Source organism: Odocoileus virginianus, chromosome 5, assembly GCF_023699985.2.
Source record: "Odocoileus virginianus isolate 20LAN1187 ecotype Illinois chromosome 5, Ovbor_1.2, whole genome shotgun sequence".
NCBI lineage: Eukaryota > Metazoa > Chordata > Mammalia > Artiodactyla > Cervidae > Odocoileus > Odocoileus virginianus.
This window is the reverse complement of record NC_069678.1, coordinates 92,535,808-92,555,128: the sequence shown is the minus strand read 5'-3', so window position 1 is coordinate 92,555,128 and position 19,321 is coordinate 92,535,808. Positions and strand designations below refer to the sequence as shown.

The 19,321-nt window shown below is 44.1% G+C and overlaps 1 protein-coding gene across 1 annotated transcript in view; it reads left to right on the top strand.

The window, feature by feature from the left end:
• LOC110149846 (UDP-glucuronosyltransferase 1A1-like) overlaps nt 1-19,321 on the top strand; it is a 120,328-nt gene that overhangs the window by 14,567 nt on the left and 86,440 nt on the right. The gene's annotated exons all lie outside the window — the stretch shown is intronic.

Here is a 19,321-nt window from a genome sequence, read left to right as displayed (position 1 = left end):
TTTGGACTATAGCCCACCAGGCTCCTCTGCCCATGGAATTTTCCAGGCAAGAATACTAAGAGTGGTTTGCCACTTTCTACTCCAGGGATTGAACCTGTGTCTCTTGTGTCTCCTACATTGGCAGACAGATTCTTTACCACTGTACCACTTGGGAAGCCCTTACTGTGGTAAAATGCGCCATTTTATTTGTACATTTCTGAGTTATGACAATTGTGTATACCAATGTAGCTATCACCACAGTCAAGATATGGGACACTTTCATCATAAGAGAGTCAATTCCTAGGTAGGTTGGTAAGAAATCCAGGGTCTCCGAGTTGGATAAAGGGATCTGGAGCCCTTGAGAAGGAGGAAGGGGTATGGGACTCTCAAGGAGATAAGGACAAATGTTTTCCTCTACTTTGCTTTGTCTTAGTCAATATAACAATGTATCTGGCTCAAGGACATGTTTCTCCTTAACAAGAACCTTCTGACTAATCCTATCATCTTAAAATGTATATTACAGGAGTGAGTCTGGTAAGATCTTTCTGTTGTTAGTTCTAATCTTGTTAATTTAAGATGTATGTTGTGGCAGTGGGTCTGAAAAAAGTATATAAGGCCTTGATAAGCCTAGCACTCTCATCCCCCTTCTGATGTCTATGTCAGAAGCTGTCTCTGCCCAGTTTTATACTTTAATAAAACTCTGCTACACAAAAGCTCTTGAGTGATCAGGTCCCTGGTCCTGAAGCTAAATCTTCTTCTTCAGAGATCACGAATCCAACATCGTTCATTGAAAGTTATCAGTCACTTCAGGAACTGGTCTTGTCTTCTACCCTAGTCAACCAACACCTTCCCTAGGCCTTAGGCAACCACTGACCCTATATCTGTCACTGAGATTACAATGAGCTTTCTAGAGTTTCATCTGAATGGAATTATACAAATATGAATGGAAAAAAGCTGCTATGAATATTTGAGTATGTGTGTTTTTGTGAATAAATTGTTTTGCATTTCTAGGATTGCTGGGTCGTATGGTAGGTGTTTGTGTAACTTTATGAGAAACAGCCAAGCTATCTTGTAAAACAGTTGTAAAATATAAAACTATTTTATATTCCTGCCCCTCCACTCTTGCTGACACTTGCTATTGTTGGTTTTTTATATTTTAACTACTCTTGTGGGAATGTGGAATTTCATCCTGATTTTAATTTGTATTTCCCTCTTTCCTTCTTTCTTCCCTTCCTTCCTCCCTCCCCACCCTCTCTGTTTCTTCCTGCCTGCCCTCCCTCCTTCATTCATTCCTTCCTATTTTGGCCATGCTGCATGGCTTGTGGGATCTTAGTTCTCCAACCAGGGACTGAATCTGGGCCACAGCTGTGAAAGCTACAAATCCTAACAACCAGGCCACCAGAGAGCTCCTAATCTGCATCTCCTTAATGCATCTCCTTAATGATGAACATCTTTTCATGTGCTTTTTGATCACATGCCTACCTTTCTTTCACACAACTGTCCCTTCACAGTTGTGGATCTGTGCTCATCATCTGTGCTCTTCTGTTCATTTTTATGGGGGTGTTTGTCTTCTTATTTTTGCGTCACAAGAGTTCTTCATATGTTTTGTATACAAGTCCTTCATCCGATACATATCTTGCTGATGCTTTCTCCTTGTGTGTGGTCTACACTTTTATATTTTCAAAAAGGTATCTTTCAAAGAGCAGAAGTTTTATGTTTTGATAAAGTCTGATGAATCAGATTTTTTTTTCTTTTTTTTTTTAATTAGTTGGAGGCTAATTACTTTACATCATTACAGTAGTTTTTGTTATACATTGAAATGAATTAGCCATGGATTTACATGTATTCCCCATCCCAGTCCCCCCTCCCACCTCCCTCTCCACCTGATCCCTCTGGGTCTTCCCAGTGCACCAGGCCCGAGCACTTGTCTCATGTACCCAACCTGGGCTGGTTATCTGTTTCACCCTAGATAATATACATGTTTCAATGCTGTTCTCTTGAAACATCCCACCCTCGCCTTCTCCCAGAGTCCACAAGTCTGTTCTATGCATCTGAGTCTCTTTTTCTGTTTTGCATATAGGGTTATCGTTACCATCTTTCTAAAGTCCATATATATGTGTTAGTATACTGTAATGGTCTTTATCTTTCTGGCTTACTTCACTCTGTATAATGGGCTCCAGTTTCATCCATCTCATTAGAACTGTGAATCAGATTTTTAATAGTCTGTACTTTTGTGTCCTAAGAAATCTTTGCCTACCCTGAGGTGTGAAGATTTGGTCTTATGTTTCCTTCAAAAAAGTTGATGGTAAAGAATCTGCCTGCAATGCAGGAGACCTGGGTTTGATCCCTGGGTTGGAAAGATCCCCTAGAGGAGGGCATGGTAACCCACTCCAGTATCCTTGCCTGGAGAATCCCCATGGACAGGGGAGCCTGGCAGGCTATAGTCCCTGGGTTGCAGATAGTCAGACACGACTGAGAGACTAAGCACAAGGTGTGAAGATTTGGCCCTATGTTTCCTTCAAAAAGTTTAATACAATAGTTTTAATTTTTATGTTTAGGTTTATGAGATTGGAAGTGGGTAAACACCATCTCTCAGGGGTCATGCTCAAGAAATGTCCTTTTCTACTTTTGGACTTTCTTGGGGTGGCCTCACACATACCCCTGGCTTCAATCTCCACTGTATGCTGAGGGTTCCAAGTCCATCTGTGCAGTCCAGACCCTCCTCTGCTCCAGACCCATGAAGCCAACTACCTTGGACATATCCTTCTGGTGTTTCATAGGCACCAGGAAGACATGCTCCTCCCTCCCCACAGCCCAGCTTTTCCCAAGCCCTGCCTCCATCTCTGTGAAGGTACCAGCATCCTCCAGGGGTCCTGCTCTCCCTATGGGTCCGAGTTCAAGAAGTGCCAACAGAGATCAGATGACACTAGGGTCTACATAAAACGCCACTGAGTTAATTTAGAATGGGAGTGGTGGTGGCAGCACTCAGTCGTGCCTTAGTCTTTTTGACTCCATAGACTGTAGTCCACTCCACCAGGCTCCTCTGTCCATGAGATTTCCCAGGTGAGAATCCTGGAGTGGAGAGCCATTTCCTACTTCAGGGAATCTTCCCAATCCAGTGATCAAAGCTGCATTTGCTGCATTGGCAGCTGGATTCTTTACCACTGCACCACCTAGAATGGGGGAGAGAGCCCTTAAATGTGACAAGATGTGCCTGCTCCCATCCTGTACTCACAGACATTTTAATGGGTTTGGGGGGACTAGTTCAGGGGCTGAAACATTTCGCCCATAGCTAAGAAACCTTTCTAGTGCCCTGTCAATGCATAGCTCCCAAATCCAGACCGTCATTTTCTGGGTGATGCAGGACTCCCTCAGCAGCCCTGCCTCTGCCTTTTCTGGGCCCATCCTTTACGCACCGCCATAGGAACCTGGAATGTCAGGTCCATGAATCAAGGTAAATTGGAAGAGGTCAAACAGGAGATGGCAAAAGTGAACCCTGACATTTTAGGAACCAGCGAACTAAAATGGACTGGAATGGGTGAATTTAACTCAGATGACCATTATATCTATTACTTTGGGCAAGAATCCCTTAGAAGAAATGGAGTAGCCATCATAGTCAACCAAAGAGTCCAAAATGCAGTACTTGGATGCAATCTCAAAAACGACAGAATGATCTCTGTTCATTTCCAAGGCAAACCATTCAATATCACAGCAATCCAAGTCTATGCCCCGACCAGTAATGCTGAAGAAGCTGAAGTTGAACGGTTCTGTGAAGACCTACAAGACCTTCTAGAACTAACACCCCAAAAGATGTCCTTTTCATTATAAGGAACTGGCATGCAAATTAGGAAGTCAAGAAATACCTGGAGCAAGTTTGGCCTTGGAGTACAGAATGAAGCAGGGCAAAGACTAATAGAATTTTGCCAAGAGAACGAACTGGTCATAGCAAACACCCTCTTCCAACAACACAAGAGAAGACTCTACACATGGACATCACCACATGGTCAATGCAGAGATCAGATTGATTATACTCTTTCCAGTCAAAGATGAAGAAGTTTTATACAGTCAGAAAAAACAAGACCAGGAACTGACTGTGGCTCAGATCATGATCTCCTTATTGCCAAATTTAGACTCAAACTGCAGAAAGTAGGGAAAACCACTAGACCATTCAGGTATGACCTAAATCAAATCTCTTATGATTATACAGTGGAAGTGACAAATATTTTCAAGGGATTAGATCTGATAGACAGAGTGCCTGAAGAACTATTGACACAAGTTTGTGACATTGTACAGAAGGCAGGGATCAAGACCATTCCCAAGAAAAAGAAATGCAAAAAGGCAAAATGGTTGTCTGAGGAGGCCTTACAAATAGCTGAGAAAAGAAGAGGAGCAAAAAGCAAAGATGTACCCATTTGAATGCAGCGTTCCAAAGAAAAGCCAGGAGAGATAAGAAAGCCTTCCTCGGTAATCAGTGCAGAGAAATAGAGGAAAACAATAGAATGGGAAAGACTAGAGATCTCTTTAAGAAAATTAGAGGTATCAAGGGAACATTTCATGCAAAGATGGGCACAATAAGGGATAGAAATGGTAGGGACCTAACAGAAGCACAGGATATTAAGAAGAGGTGGCAAGAATACACAAGAGAACTATACAAAAAAGACCTTAATGACCCAGATAACCACGATGGTGTCATTACTCGCCTAGAGACAGACATCCTGGAATGTGGAGTCAAGTGGGCCTTAGGAAGCATCACTACAAATAAAGCTAGTGGAGGTGATGGAATTCCAGTTGAGCTATTTCAAATCCTAAAAGATGATGCTGTGAAAGTGCTACACCCAATATGCCAGCAAATTTGGAAAACTCAGCAGTATGCCACAGGATTGGAAAAGGTCAGTATTCATTCCAATCCTGAAGAAAGGCAATGCCAAAGAATGCGCAAACTACATCAGTTATACTCATCTCACACGCTAGTAAAGTAATACTCAAAATTCTCCAAGCCAGGCTTCAGCAATACATGAACCGTGAACTTCCAGATGTTCAACCTGGATTTCAAAAAGGCAAAGGAACCAGAGATTAAATTGCCAACATATGTTGGATCATCGGAAAAGCAAGAGAGTTCCAGAAAAACATCTACTTCTGCTTTATTGACTATGCCAAAGCCTTTGACTTTGTGGGCCACAACAAATTATGGGAAATTCTGAAAGAGATGGGAATACCAGACCATCTGACTTGCCTCTTGAGACATCTGTATGCAGGTCAAGAAGCAACAGTTAGAACTGGACATGGAACAATGGACTGGTTCCAAATAGGGAAAGGAGTATGTCAAGGTTGTGTATTGTCACCTTGCTCATTTAACTTATATGCAGGAGTACATCATGAAAAATGCTGGGCTGGAGGAAGCACAAGCTGGAATCAAGATTGCCAGAAGAAATATCATAACCTCAGATATGCAGATGACACCACCCTTATGGCAGAAAGTGAAGAAGAACTAAAGAGCCTCTTGATGAAAGTGAAAGAGGAGAGTGAAAAAGTTGGCTTAAAGCTCAACATTCAGAAAACTAAGATCATGGCATCTGGTCCCATCACTTCATGGCAAATAGATGGGGAAACAGTGGAAACAGTGACAGACTTTATTTTCTTGGATTCCAAAATCACTGCAGATGGTGACTGCAGCCATGAAATTAAAATACGCTTACTCCTTGGAAGAAAAGTTATGACCAACCTAGATAGCATAATAAAAAGCAGAGATATTACTTTGCCAAAAAAGGGTCTGTCTAGTCAAAGCTATGGTATTTTGAGTAGTCATGTATGGATGGGAGAGTTGGACTATAAAGTAAGCTGAGCACCGAAGAATTGATGCTTTTGTACCGTGGTGTTGGAGAAGACTCTTGAGAGTCCCTTGGACAGTAAGGAGATTCAACCAGTCCATCCTAAAGGAAATCAATCTTGAATATTCATTGGAAGGACTGAGGCTGAAGCTGAAGCTCCAATATTTTGGCCACCTGATGCGAAGAGCTGACTCATTTGAAAAGACCCTGATGCTGGGAAAGATTGAAGGCAGAAGGAGAAGGTGACGACAGAGGATGCGATGGCTGGATGGCATCACCGATTCAATGATGAGTTTGAGTAAACTCTGGGAGTCAGTGACGGACAGGGAGGCCTGGAGTGCTGCAGTCCATCGTGTTGCAAAGAGTCAGAGACGTCTTAGCGACTGACCTGAACTGAACTGAACGTTTGCCGTGACCGCCCCCTGCTGTAATAATTTCTGTACTGCTTCTCAATCAACTGGTCCCCAAGATGGCTTCAACTTGGATACAGGCCCTCACCTCACACAAACAGCCCTCTGAGGAGGACCCCTGGCTGACCCCTCTGAATTATTCCCCACTTCTCTGGAAAAGGGATTCTTAAAAAGCACATACTTGGCCACACCGACTTCAGTAGCTACCCCAGTCTTTGGAATGAAGTTCAAGCCCCAGCCTGGCTCACACATCCTGTGGAGAGCTGGAGCTTGGTTATAGGTTGGATTGAGGCTACCTCAAAGAAGATATGTTATGGGACTTGACTGGTGGCGCCATGGATAAGCGCCTGCCTGCCAATGCAGGGGACAAGGGTTCGATCCCTGGTCTGGGAAGATTCCGCATACTGTGGAGTTACTAAGTCCATGCGTCACAACTGAACCTGTGCTCTAGAGCCTCAGAACTAAACTACCGAGCCTGTGTGCTGCAACAACTGAAGCCTGTGAGCCTTGAGCCCTGCTCCCCAACGAGGGAGGCCATCATGATGAGACGCCCGTGCACTGTGGTGAAGAGGAGGCCCCGCTCACCACAACTAGAGAAAGCCTGCATGTAGCGACTAAGACCCAGGAGAGCCAGAAATAAATAAACGGATAATTTTTTATCTCTGGGTCGGGAAGATCCCCTGGAGAAGAGAATGGAACCCACTCCAGTATTCTTGCCTGGGAAATCCCATGGATAGAGGAGTCCGGTGCGCTACGGTCCAAAAATAAGTATTGCATAGCCAAAAAAAAATAATAATAATTAAAAAAAAATGTGATGTTCCTAACATTCAACACCTCAGAATGTGAGTGTATTTGGATACAGTGTCTTGACAGAAGTAGTCAAGTTTACTGAGGTATGACTTGTTGTTGAGTGACTAAGTTGTGTCTGCCTCATTTTTGACCCCATTGACTGACGTCTGCCAGGCTCCTCTGTTCATGGGATTCTCCAGGCAGGAATACTGGAGTGAGTTGCCATTTCCTCCTCCAGGGGAGTCTTCCCAACTCAGGGATTGAACCCAGGTCTCCTGCATTGGCAGGCAGATTCTTTACCACTGAGCCACCAGGAAAGATCTCAATACAACTGGTGTCCTTTATAAAAAGAGATTCAGTCACAGACACAGACATGCACAGAAGGAAGGCAAAGTAGACACCCAGGGGGAAGGTGGGCAAAGAGTGATGCATCTACAAGCCGCAGAGGACCAAGGTTGCAGGCAGACACCAAAGCTGGAAGAGACAAGGAGAGGCTGCCCTTCAGAGCCTTCGGAGGGAGGGTGGCCCTGCGACACCTTGATTTGGACTGTGCCCTTCAGAATCTGCGGCTCCCTCAATGGCTCAGCAAGTAAAGAATCTGCCTGCGATGTAGTAGCCACAGGACACATGGGTTTGATCCCTCCAGAGGAAGAGCCTCTGGAGACAGAAATGACAGCCCTCTCCAGTAGTCTTGCCTGGGGAATCTCATGGACGGAGGAGCCTGGAGGCTACAGCTCATGGGGTCGAAAAAAGTCAGACATGACTGAGAGCAAATACCTCCAGAATCAGTTCAGTTGCTTAGTCATGTCCGCCTCTTTTTGACCCCAAGAACTGCAGCACACTAGGCTTCCCTGTCCATCACCAACTCCCAGAGCTTGCTCAAACTCATGTCCGTCGAGTCAGTGATGCCATCCAACCATCTCATTCTCTGCCATCCCCTGCTCCTCCTGTCTTCAGTCTTTCCCAGCATCAGGGCCTTTTTCAGTGAGTCAGTTCTTCACATCAGGTGGCCAAAGTATTGGAGCTTCAACTTCAGCATTAGTCCTTCCTTTTTTTTTTTTTCACATTAATAAACTGGTTATATTCTGTTACATTAGAATCTACTGGTCTATGTACCATGTTTAAAGAAATCAAATCATTAATATCACAATGATCTTTTCAGAACACTCTTTAAAGCTGTCAAAGCATGTGGCAGTGAATGGAAGTTTTCCAAATTCTAAGTTACACTTGAAAACTTACATTTTATCACTGGGCAAAAACACTGCCAGCTGTTTTCCATGAAATGACAACTCATTTTACATGGCCAGAATTACTGATACCAAAACTGGACAAAAGCAGTATAAGAAGACTACAGACCACTTTCTGTCATAAACACAGGTGCAAAAATGCTTGACAAAATATTAGAAAATCAAGTCCAGCAGCATGAACAGACTAATACACACAAGCAAATGAGGCTTACTCTGGGAATGCAAGCTCATTCAGTATTTTTTTTTTGTAATCAATATAATCCCTCAGACAAAAGAAGGAAAACCACATGGTCATATTAAATGACACAGAAAAAACATTTGAGAAAATTCAACACCATTCTTGATTTAGACAATTATCAGTAAACTTTTAAACAACTCTTAGTAAACTTTTAAGAGAAGGGAGCTTCATCAACCTGATACAGGGCATTTACAAAAACCCATAGCTAACCTCACACTTTATGTTGAAAGCCTGAATGCTTTCTAAAACCAGGGAGAAGACAAGAATCTCAGGCAATCTGCACAAAAGCTCCTAGAAATAATGAGTAAATTAAGGCCACAGAAGGTCAACATATAAAAGTCAATCATATTTCTATATACTAGCAATAAAAAAACTAGAAACAAAAACTTTTTAAACACACTATTTGCAATAGTACCAGAAAAGGGGGAATAACAGAACATTAAGGATCTGTATGCTGAAAACCATACAATGTGAAAGAGGTAGGTAAATGGAGCAGATTACATCTGCGAGTTTTAAGACTCAATACAGTTAAGAACATAAATTCTCTCCAAACTGACCCATAGGTTGAATGCAATTCCAATAAAAATCTCAGCAGGTGTAAAGTTAAGTAGTTCATTTGATGTTTTTCTTGAGGTAGGCTTGTATTGCTATAAACCTCCCTCTTAGCACTGCTTTTATTGAATCCCATAGGTTTTGGCTTGTCGTGTTTTCATTTTCATTTGTTTCTATGCATATTTTGATTTCCTTTTTTATTTCTTCTGTGATCTGCTGGTTATTCAGAAGCGTGCTGTTTAGTCTCCATATGTTTGTGTTTTTTATAGTTTTTTCCCTGTAGTTGACATCTAATCTTACCACACTGTGAGTGAAAGAGAAACACCAATACAGTATATTAATGCATATATATGGAATTTAGAAAGATGGTAATGATGATCCTATATGCAAGGCAGCAAAAGAGACACAGATGTAAGGAACAGACTTTTGGACTCTGTGGGAGAAGGCAAGGGTGGGATGCTATGAGAGAATAGCCTTGAAACATGTATATCACCATATGTAAAATAGATGATCAGTGCAAGTTCGACGCATGAAGCGGAGCACTCAAAGCCAGTGATCTGGGACAACCCAGAGGGATGGAGTGGGGAGCGGGGTGGGAGGGGGGTTCAGGACAGGGGAACATATGTGCACCCACGGCTGATTCATGCCGATGTATGGCCAAAACCACAGTATTGTAATTATCCTCCAGTTAATTTATTACTTAAAAAAAATCTCAGCAGGGTTTCTTGTAGATATAGACAAGCTTATTCTAAAATTTATATTAAAAAAATAAGAACCTAGAACAGAAAAAACAACTTTGAAAAAGAACAAACTTGGAGGACTCAAACTATCCAATTTTAAGACTCACTACAAAGCTACACCACTTTAATTCCCCAGCAGCATGTGAGACAGCCATGTTCATGATGCTATTCATATCAGCTATGAGCTATAATAAGCTTATACCCTTTCAGGTCAACTTCTGTTCATTCAAAAAATAACCTGTGATAAGCAAAGCTTTCTGGATTTCTCGACTGCAGATAAGTAACTGTGGACTGTAGGAGCCAGTCCCAATCAAGATGGGCAAAAGCACAAGAGAGAGAGGTCATTTACCTGAGAAAGCCCCCCACCCCCATAAGACAGGAGGCTTACACTTTCAAGGGCAGCTGCTGGGAGAAGGCCCTAAGAGGGCAGGGCCTGAAACAAACACACACACACACACACGCACACACAGAAGGCCCTAAGAGGGCAGACACACACACACACGGCCCCAAGAGGGGGCGCACACACACACACACACACACACACACACGGAAGGCCCTAAGAGGGCAGACACACACACACACACGGCCCCAAGAGGGGGCACGCGCGCACACACACACACACACATCTCCCCACCCCCCCCACACACGGAAGGCCCTAAGAGGGGGCGCACGCACACACACACACACACACACACACACACACGGAAGGCCCTAAGAGGGCAGACACACACACACACGGCCCCAAGAGGGGGCACATGCACACACACACACACACACAGGCCTAAGAGGGTGGGACACACACACAAGCACACCCCAAGACAGAAGCTTAGTTTTCTGTGGTACCAGGGTAGCAATTAAGTGGGTCCTGGATGCCTGGCAAAAGCAAATGCAAAGATACTCACAAAGAACCCAATTTACTCAGAGTCCCTGAAGAATTACCAAAGAGAAAATTCAAAGACATATGTATTCACAGCCAAAACCCACTAAAACCACAGCCTACCAGAAGTGTGAACCTGCAGAAACAAACCCTGAATCAGATACACAAAAGCTATAGGCACTGAGGTTATGAGATACTGAATACAGTGTTTAATAAATTTAAATAAATAAAAAATGGAGTCAAAAGTAAGACAGAGGGATAAAGGAATAAGAAACTAAAAAATGACCAGGCAAACCTGAAGAAAAATATTTCTAGAAATGAAAGAATTTACTAACTTTTAGATTAAAATAACATGTTAAAAGACTGATTTAATAGCAGTTTAGATCCATTTTAAGAATCAACGAACTAAAATATCTCAAGATGTCACCACCAAACTGAAAAAGCTATATACTACACAATTCTAAGTATGTGACATTCCAGAAAACACAAAACTATGGAGACAGGAAAAAGATTAGTGGTGGCCAGAGTGAAATGAGTGGGTGTACAGAGATAAACTGGTAGAGCACAGAGGTTTTTACGGCAGTGAAAATGCTCTGCCTGGTATCACAATGATGGTTACAAGTGGTTATACACTTCCCCAAACTCACAGAACATGTAACACCAGGCGTGAACCTGAAAGTAAACTTTGGGTAATTGTGACGCCCTCAGGTAAGTTCACTGGTTGTAACAAGTGTTTCCCTCTGGTGGGGATGTTGATAATGGGGAAGGCGATGCATGTGCAGGGGCGAAGGGTATATAGAAAACACCTGTACCTTCCCCTCAATTTTGCTATGAACCTTAAAAAAAAAAAAAACAACTGCCTTCATAACGTCTTAGTAGGAAAAAAATAAATAAAAAAGCACACAAGGAAAAATCAAAAAAGGAATGTTGACTTGGACCTTTGAAAAACAAAGAGAAGATAAGAGAGAAGATGATGAGCATGGGTTGGAAGCTGTCTAATCAGAATTCCAAGAGGTGATAATTGAAAAATGAAGAGTGTGTAGCTTTCAAGCTAACACAGAAGAAAAAAGAAAAGAGGAGCTGCAGTCCAGACGCCAGGACTTCAAGCGCAGGTCCTGCCTGGTGTATGACCTGACAGGCTCCCCAACCTTCCCAAGCCACGACTTCCTCAGATGTAAAATGGGGTGACTGCCTACCTCACCGGGCTGCTGTGACTACTCCATGAAATTCAAATACAGCCCCTGACACAGAACCTGATTAATGCTGCCTGCTGTCAATTAACAAATAACTTTACTTGCAAAGTTCAGTAAAATAGCAAGAAAACTAAGACTGAGGCTGCCATTAGGCTTTCTGGATAAGGATTTGATTTCAAAATCTGTGATGACCCTGGGCCCTTCTTCATTTGTTAATTATTTCTATTTCTCAGCGGGTTGGCTCTTCTGTTCTTTTTTCATACACAATCCTATTCTAAAACTCCCAAATTTGGGAGAAAATTGCTCTAATCCTTTTAATCCCCATTCAAGTTCCACTTTGTAAGTAGATTTTTAAAAATATATATATATTTATTTTTATTTATTTGGCTCCAACAGATCTTATTGTGGAATGTGGGATCTTTAGCTCCTCAACCAGGGATCAGACCCAGGCCTCCTGCATTTGGAGTCTGCAATCTTAGCCACTGGACCACCAAGGAAGCCCATAAATAGACAGTAAAAACAAACAAAAACAGGATCAAGAGACAATACCACACACTAAATTTTCATTAATTTTCCTGATAATTCCTTCAGTGAAGAGAAGATGGACTACTTCTACTGGCTACCATGAGCCTGGAGGACTCCTGGGTTTCCAGGGAGCCCCGATGAGTTCCTGTCCTGGCTGTCTCTAGGTGGAGAGAATGGGAAAGCAAGTGGTTCTGGGTGTTGCTAGTTCTATTATTCAAGTCAATTCCTTCCAGATGGGCTGAGCCAGAATCCTCCAACCTCCTGTTAAGAGACTCGGTTACAAAAGCTGCTGTAGTTTCGGGCTTTTTAGATGGAGAGACAGGTTCAGCCAATGAGCTCTGCTTCACTCTGTACACACTGTGTGCTCTTACTCGGGACCAAGTTGTGGAGTGGAAACTTTCAGCCTCCAACCAAAACTTAACCAAATGCTCCATTCTTCGAAGTTCCATGAATTGAATGAAGTAAGGGAGGACCATGGTGTCATGCAAGACTTGCTCAAGGGTTTTTGAAAGACTTGATTTGGCCTCCTGAGTCTGGTAGTCCAGACAAGATCTGCCCAGGTCCCCAAAGTGAGCGGCCTCCATGTGGCTGGGCTGTTTCTTAAGTGTTGCAGTCCTGCTACTTGAAAAGGCGTCCATGTTGGCAGAAATGGCATTGATTGCAAGGTGACTTGGTCCCGCAGCCTCCAGCAAGGCATGATTTTTAGTGCTTTTTTGTGGGGAATGTACGGATATTGAAGCTTTGACTGACTTGACATCTGGGGTCTTCTCCTGCTCTTTGCTTTTCACTTTCCGCCGGAAGAAGGACATGGCGGGGCCCGGGTCGGGGCGGAGGGCGCGGGGGGGAGTGCCGCGGGGAGGGGAGGGCAGGGCAGGGCCCGGATCCCCTCATTCAGCAACCGGCCCGGACTTCCGGGTCCGCAGCAGCCGCCGCGCTAGCCCAAAGGGAGACTCGTCTTCCGGGTGTGGGCCCCGCCGCCTCCTCGAGACGCGCGGGTAGCTCCTGCTGCCATGTTACCAAGCCACCCGCCCGGAGTTCCGGTCAACATTAGTCCTTCCAATGAATATTCAGGACTGATTTTCTTTAGCATAGTCTGATTGAATCTTCTTATTGTCCAAGGGACTCTCAAGAGTCTTCTCCAACACCACAGTTCAAAAGCATCAATTCTTTGGCCCTGAGCTTTCTTTATTGTCCAGCTCTCACATTTGTACATGACTACTCAAAGAAACATAGCTTTGACTAGATGGACCGTTGTCGGCAAAGTAGTCTCTGCTTTTTTAATATGCTGTCTAGGTTGGTCATGGCTTTTCTTCCAAGGAGCAAGCATCTTTTAATTTCACGGCTGCAGTCACCATCTGCAGTGATTTTGGAACCCAAGAAAATAAAGTCTGTCACTGTTTCCACTGTTTCCCTATCTATTTGCCATGAAGTGATGGAACCAGATGCCATGATCTTAGTGTTTGAATGATGGATTTTAAGCCAACTTTTCCACTGTCCCCTTTCACTTTCATCAAGAGGCTCTTTAGTTCCTCTTCGGTTTCTGCTGTAAGGGTGGTGTTATCTGCACAACTGAGGCTATTGATATTTCTCCTGGCAAACTTGATTCCAGCTTGTACTTCATCCAGCCCAGCATTTCTCATGATGTACTCTGCATAAAAGTTAAATGAGCAGAATGACAATATACAGCCTTGACACACTCCTTTCCCTATTTGGAACCAGTCCATTGTTCCATGTCCAGTTCTAACTGTTGCTTCTTGACCTGCATACAGGTTTCTCAAGAGGCAAGTCAGGTGGTCTGGAATTCCCATCTCTTTCAGAATTTCCCACAATTTGTTGTGGTCCACACAGTCAAAGGCTTTGGCATAGTCAGTAAAGCAGAAGTAGATGTTTTTCTGGAACTCTCTTGCTTTTCCGATGATCCAACAGATGTTGGCAGTTTTATCTCTGGTTCCTCTGTCTTTTCTAAATCTAGTTTGAACATCTCGAAGTTCTTGGTTGGCATATTGTTAAAGCCAGGCTTGGAGAATTTTGAGCATTACTTTGCTAGTGTGTGAGATGAGTGCAATTGTGTGCCAGTTCTTTGGCATTGCCTTTCTTAGGGACTGGAATGAAAACTGACCATTTCCAGTCTTGTGGCCACTGCTGAGTTTTCCAAATTTGCTGGCATATGGAGTGCAGCATTTTAACAGCATCAATTTTAGGATTTGAAATAGCTCAACTGGAATTCCATCATCTCCACTAGCTTTGTTTGTAGTGATGCTTCCTAAGGCCCACTTGACTTTGGACTCCATACTGTCTGGCTCTGGGTGAGTGATCACATCATCGTGGTTATCTGGGTCATGAAGATCCTTTTTGTATAGTTATTCTGTGTATGTTGCCACCTCTACTTAATATCTTCTGTTTTTGTTAGGTCCCTACCATTTCTGTCCTTTATTGTACCCATCTTTGCATGAAATGTTCCCTTTTTATCTCTAATTTTCTTGAAGAGATCTTTAGTCTTTCCCATTTTATTGTTTTCCTGTTTCTTTGCATTCATCACCAAGGAAGGCTTTCTTATCTCTCCTTGCTGTTCTTTGGAACTCTGCATTCTCATGGTACATCTTTCCTTTTTTTCCTTTGCCTTTCACTTATCTTCTTTTCACAGCTGTTTGTAAGGCCTTCTTAGGCAACCATTTTGCCTTTTGCATTCCTTTTTCTTGGGGATGGTTTTGATCACTGCCTCCTGTACAATGTCACGAACTCTGTCCATAGTTCTTCAGGCACTCTGTCTATCAGATCTAATCCCTTGAAACTGTTTGTCACTTCCACTGTATAATCATAAGGGATTTGATTTAGGTCATACCTGAGTAGTCTAGTGGCTTTCCCTACTTTCTTCAATTTAAGTCTGAATTTGGCAATAAGGAGTTCATGATCTGAGCCACAGTCAGCTCCCACTCTTGTTTTTGTTGACTGTATAGAGCTTCTCCACCCTTGGCTGCAAAGAGTATAATCAATCTGATTTTGGTGTTGGCCATCTGGTGCTGTCCATGTGTAGAGTCTTCTCTTGTGCTGTTGGAAGAGGGTGTTTGCTATGACCAGTGCGTTCTCTTGGTAAAACTCTGTTAGCCTTTGCTTTGCTTATTTTGTACTCCAAGGCCAAACTTGCCTGTTACTCCAGGTATCTCTTGACTTCCTACTTCTGCATTCCAGTCCCCTATAATGAAAAGGACATCTTTTTTGGTATTAGCTATAGAATGTGTTGTAGGTTATCATAGAACCATTCAACTTCAGCTTCTTCAGCATTACTTGTTGGGGCATAGACTTGGATTACTGTGATATTGAATAGTTTGCCTTGGAAACGAACAGAGATCATTCTGTCATTTTTGAGCTTGCACCCAAGTACTGCATTTCAGACTCTTTGGTTGACTATGATGGCTATTCCATTTCTTCTAAGGGATTCTTGCCTACAATAGTAGATATAATGGTTACCTGAATTCAATTTGCCCATTCCAGTCCATTTGAGCTCACTGATTCCTAAAGTGTCGATGTTCACTTTTGCCATCTCCTGTTTGACCACCTCCAATTTACCTTGATTCTTGGACCTAAAATTCCAGGTTCCTATGCAAAATTGCTCTTTATAGCATCGACTTTACTTCCATCACCAGACACATCCACAACTGGGTGTTGTTTTTGCTTTGGCTCCGTCTCTTCATTTTTCTGGAGTTATTTCTCCACTCTTCTCTAGTAGCATATTGGGCATCTACCAACCTGGGGGGTTCATCTTTCACTGTCCTATCTTTTTGCCTTTTCATACTGTTCATGGGGTTCTCAAGGCAAGAATGCTGAAATGGTTTGTCATTCCCTTCTCCAGTGGAACACATTCTGTCAGAACTCTCCTCCATGGCCCATCCATCTTGGGTGGCCCTAGATGGCATGGTTCACAGTTTCATTGAGTTAGACAAGGCTATGGTCCATGTGATCAGTTTGGTTAGTTTTCTGTGATTGTGGTTTTCATTCTGTCTGCCCTTTGATGAATAAGGATGAGACTTATGGAAGCTTCCTGATGGGAGAGACTGATGGGGGAAACTGGGTCTTGTTCTGATGGGTGGGGCTAAGCTTAGTAAATTTTTAATAAATTTCTGTTGAAGGGTGGGGCTGTGTTCCTTCACTCTTGTTTGGCCTGAGGCCAAACTTTCCACCCACACCTCCACTGGACACTCCTGGACACTCATAGACAAGTGTGGCTTAGTGTCCCACTGGCTTCCAAAGTCAAATTCCCTGGGGGTTCTCAGTCCCTTTGCCAGATCCCCAGGTTGGGAAATCTGTTGTGGGTCCTAGAGCTTCCTTAACAGTTGGAGAATTTGTTTGGTATCATTGTTCTGCAGCTTGTGGGCCGTCTGCTTGGTGGCTCTATGGTGGCACTAACGGCAATCTCCTCCAAGAGGACTGATGCCACACGCTGGGTGACCCAGGTCTGCTGCAGCCAGAGCCCCTGTCCCCATGGCAGGCTACTGCTGGCCCGTGCCTCTGCACGAGACACTCAAACACTCGAAGGCAGGTCTGGCTCAGTCTCTGGGGCTCTCTGTATCCTGTTGTTTTGTTTGAATCCTCCAAGCATCTCTGGCGGGTATGGGGTTTGATTCTAAATGTGATTTCGCCCCTCCTATGTCTTATTGCAGCTTCTCCTTTGCCCTTGGATGTGTGGTATCTTTTTTTGGTGGGGTCCAACATTCTCCTGTCAATGGTTGTTCAGCAGCGAGTTGCAATTTTGGCATTCTCGCAGGAGAAGATGAGAGAATGTCCTTCGACTCTGCCACCAGAGTGGGAGGCAATACATTTTTGTTGTTCCAAGTCACCCTGTTTCGGGCACTTTGAGGTGAACACAGCCCTCTCTGTTTTCAGCCCCCTGCTACCTGCTCTTGGAGGTAGCTCTTTATATATATATATATAATTTATTTATTTATTTATTTTTGGCTGCATCAGGTCTTACTTGTGGCAGGTAGCATCTTTGCTGTGGCACGCAATGTTGGTTGCCCCATGGTACGTGGGATGTTAGTTTCTCAACCAGGGATTGAACCCACATCCTCTGCATTAAAAGGCAGATTCTTAACCCCTGGACCACCAGGGAGCTCGCATGCATGTAGTGTTTTGGCTCTCACTTGGCAGCATAAGAATGGGCCTTGGGCTTGGAACTCTTCCTCATTAGGAGCCAACCAGCCTATGCTAGGCTTATCACCTTGTGTGAGAGTGTACTTCCCTGTTTCAGGTTCAACGACTGCTCTTCTGTCTTTGAAGTGCATGCATGTAATGGAACTTCCCCAACCCTACTATTATACTGTCCTCCTCAGGGAGAGGGTGGGGTCTCTCTACTGGGCATAAAAAGGATTCATGTAGGCAGATTTCCCTGCGTCGGCCATCAGGGGAGACTGGCTGGTTGTGTGTACCAATGCCCACTGTTGGGGCTGATCTTGATCTGTGTAAGGAATGTGTTCTTCCATCCAGTGCTTGACCATGCTCTTCCTGGTGATTCAGATACCAAGATGCAGTGGGCAGGGGTGTTTGGACTTCCATTCCTGGCAGCTGGCATAGTGATGACCTTTGCTATTCCCCACAGAGTTGGTGCCCGGCTCTGGTTTTGCTGACAAGTGCCCTGTAATCCGCTTGACAGGTATGATAGGATTTTAGCTGGGAGTGGAGGTCAGAAAGTGAGCCTTGCAGAAAACATGCAGGAATATGGCTGGGACAGAAAGAGGATCCAGAAAAAGAGAGCTGAGATGTTGCTGTTAGAGATCCAGGATCTTGGACCACAGCCTCCAAGGATGGCTAAAGCAAATGCCCCCGGCATGGTGGCAGCTGTGTGATACAGGAGGCACAGTGGCCTGCATGCATTTGCCCCGTGATGAAAGCTGTTATCAACGTGGATCCCGAATGGGGAAAACTTTCCCCCAAAGGAAAATGTCAGCCTAGCCGGACATGTGACCTATGGCAAGATGTTGTTATGACAGAAGTCATGAATACGAAAGAGGGTACTCAGTGGGAGAGCTGGGCAGCCCAGAAAGTCCTACCCCATCTTCCCCAGGGCAAATTAGACATGGAGATGTCACATTCTGTTGAGCACACGTGGCCATCAGTCTCTGTAGGAGAGTCATCTCATGGGTCTGAGACACAATCATTGCACAGTCCCCACCTCGGAAGGCTCTCACAAATTCTGGAGCTCCTCTGTTCTGAGGAGTCTGTCCTTTTCAGGATTTGGTCTGTAACTGACCCTGGAGAAAAATCTGAACATAAACTATAAGATATAACAAAGTCCCAGAAAAATTCACTTCACTCCCTAACCAGAGTAGTGGAGGACTGGTACCTTCAGCATCAGAAGAGGATTCAGAGAACCTGCGTGGAGGCATGGGGCCGGCTTCATCCTGTCCAGGGTGAGCAAGGCCTGGAACCCGGCACCCTCTGAACCCCACTGTCATTACAAAGAGCTGCCTTGCCCACTGATGATTTAGATAACAGGAACTTCTCTTCCATGAGGCAGAGAAAGAATTCTCAAGCAGCCCTTCTGCTGCTGTCCTCAAGGATCCTTCCAGATGTTTCCATATCAGGCAGCTGCTCCTACAGACTCTCTCCTGAGCACTGCAAGAGGTGTGCAGTGTGGAACAGGAACAAACCAGAGAGCCATCATCCCCTCCCTGCTGAGAAAGCAGTCCTAACAATGTAATATATTTCCCTGGATTAGCTCCGTGTTCACCTATGAATTGGGGTGAAAGAGTTTGAAGAGTTCTCAGGTAAGGTCACACGCAGCAGAGGTTCTGGATGGGGACTGGGGCAGAGGTGACTCCTCAGTGTTCAGTCCAGCCCCAGAGAACAGGGTGAGCAGAGAGGTAGGAGGAGACCAAGGGAATGGACAGGCACAGCCTTGCCTTGGAAACTGGCTGAAGAACAAGAGAATGAAATAGAATGCTCCCCC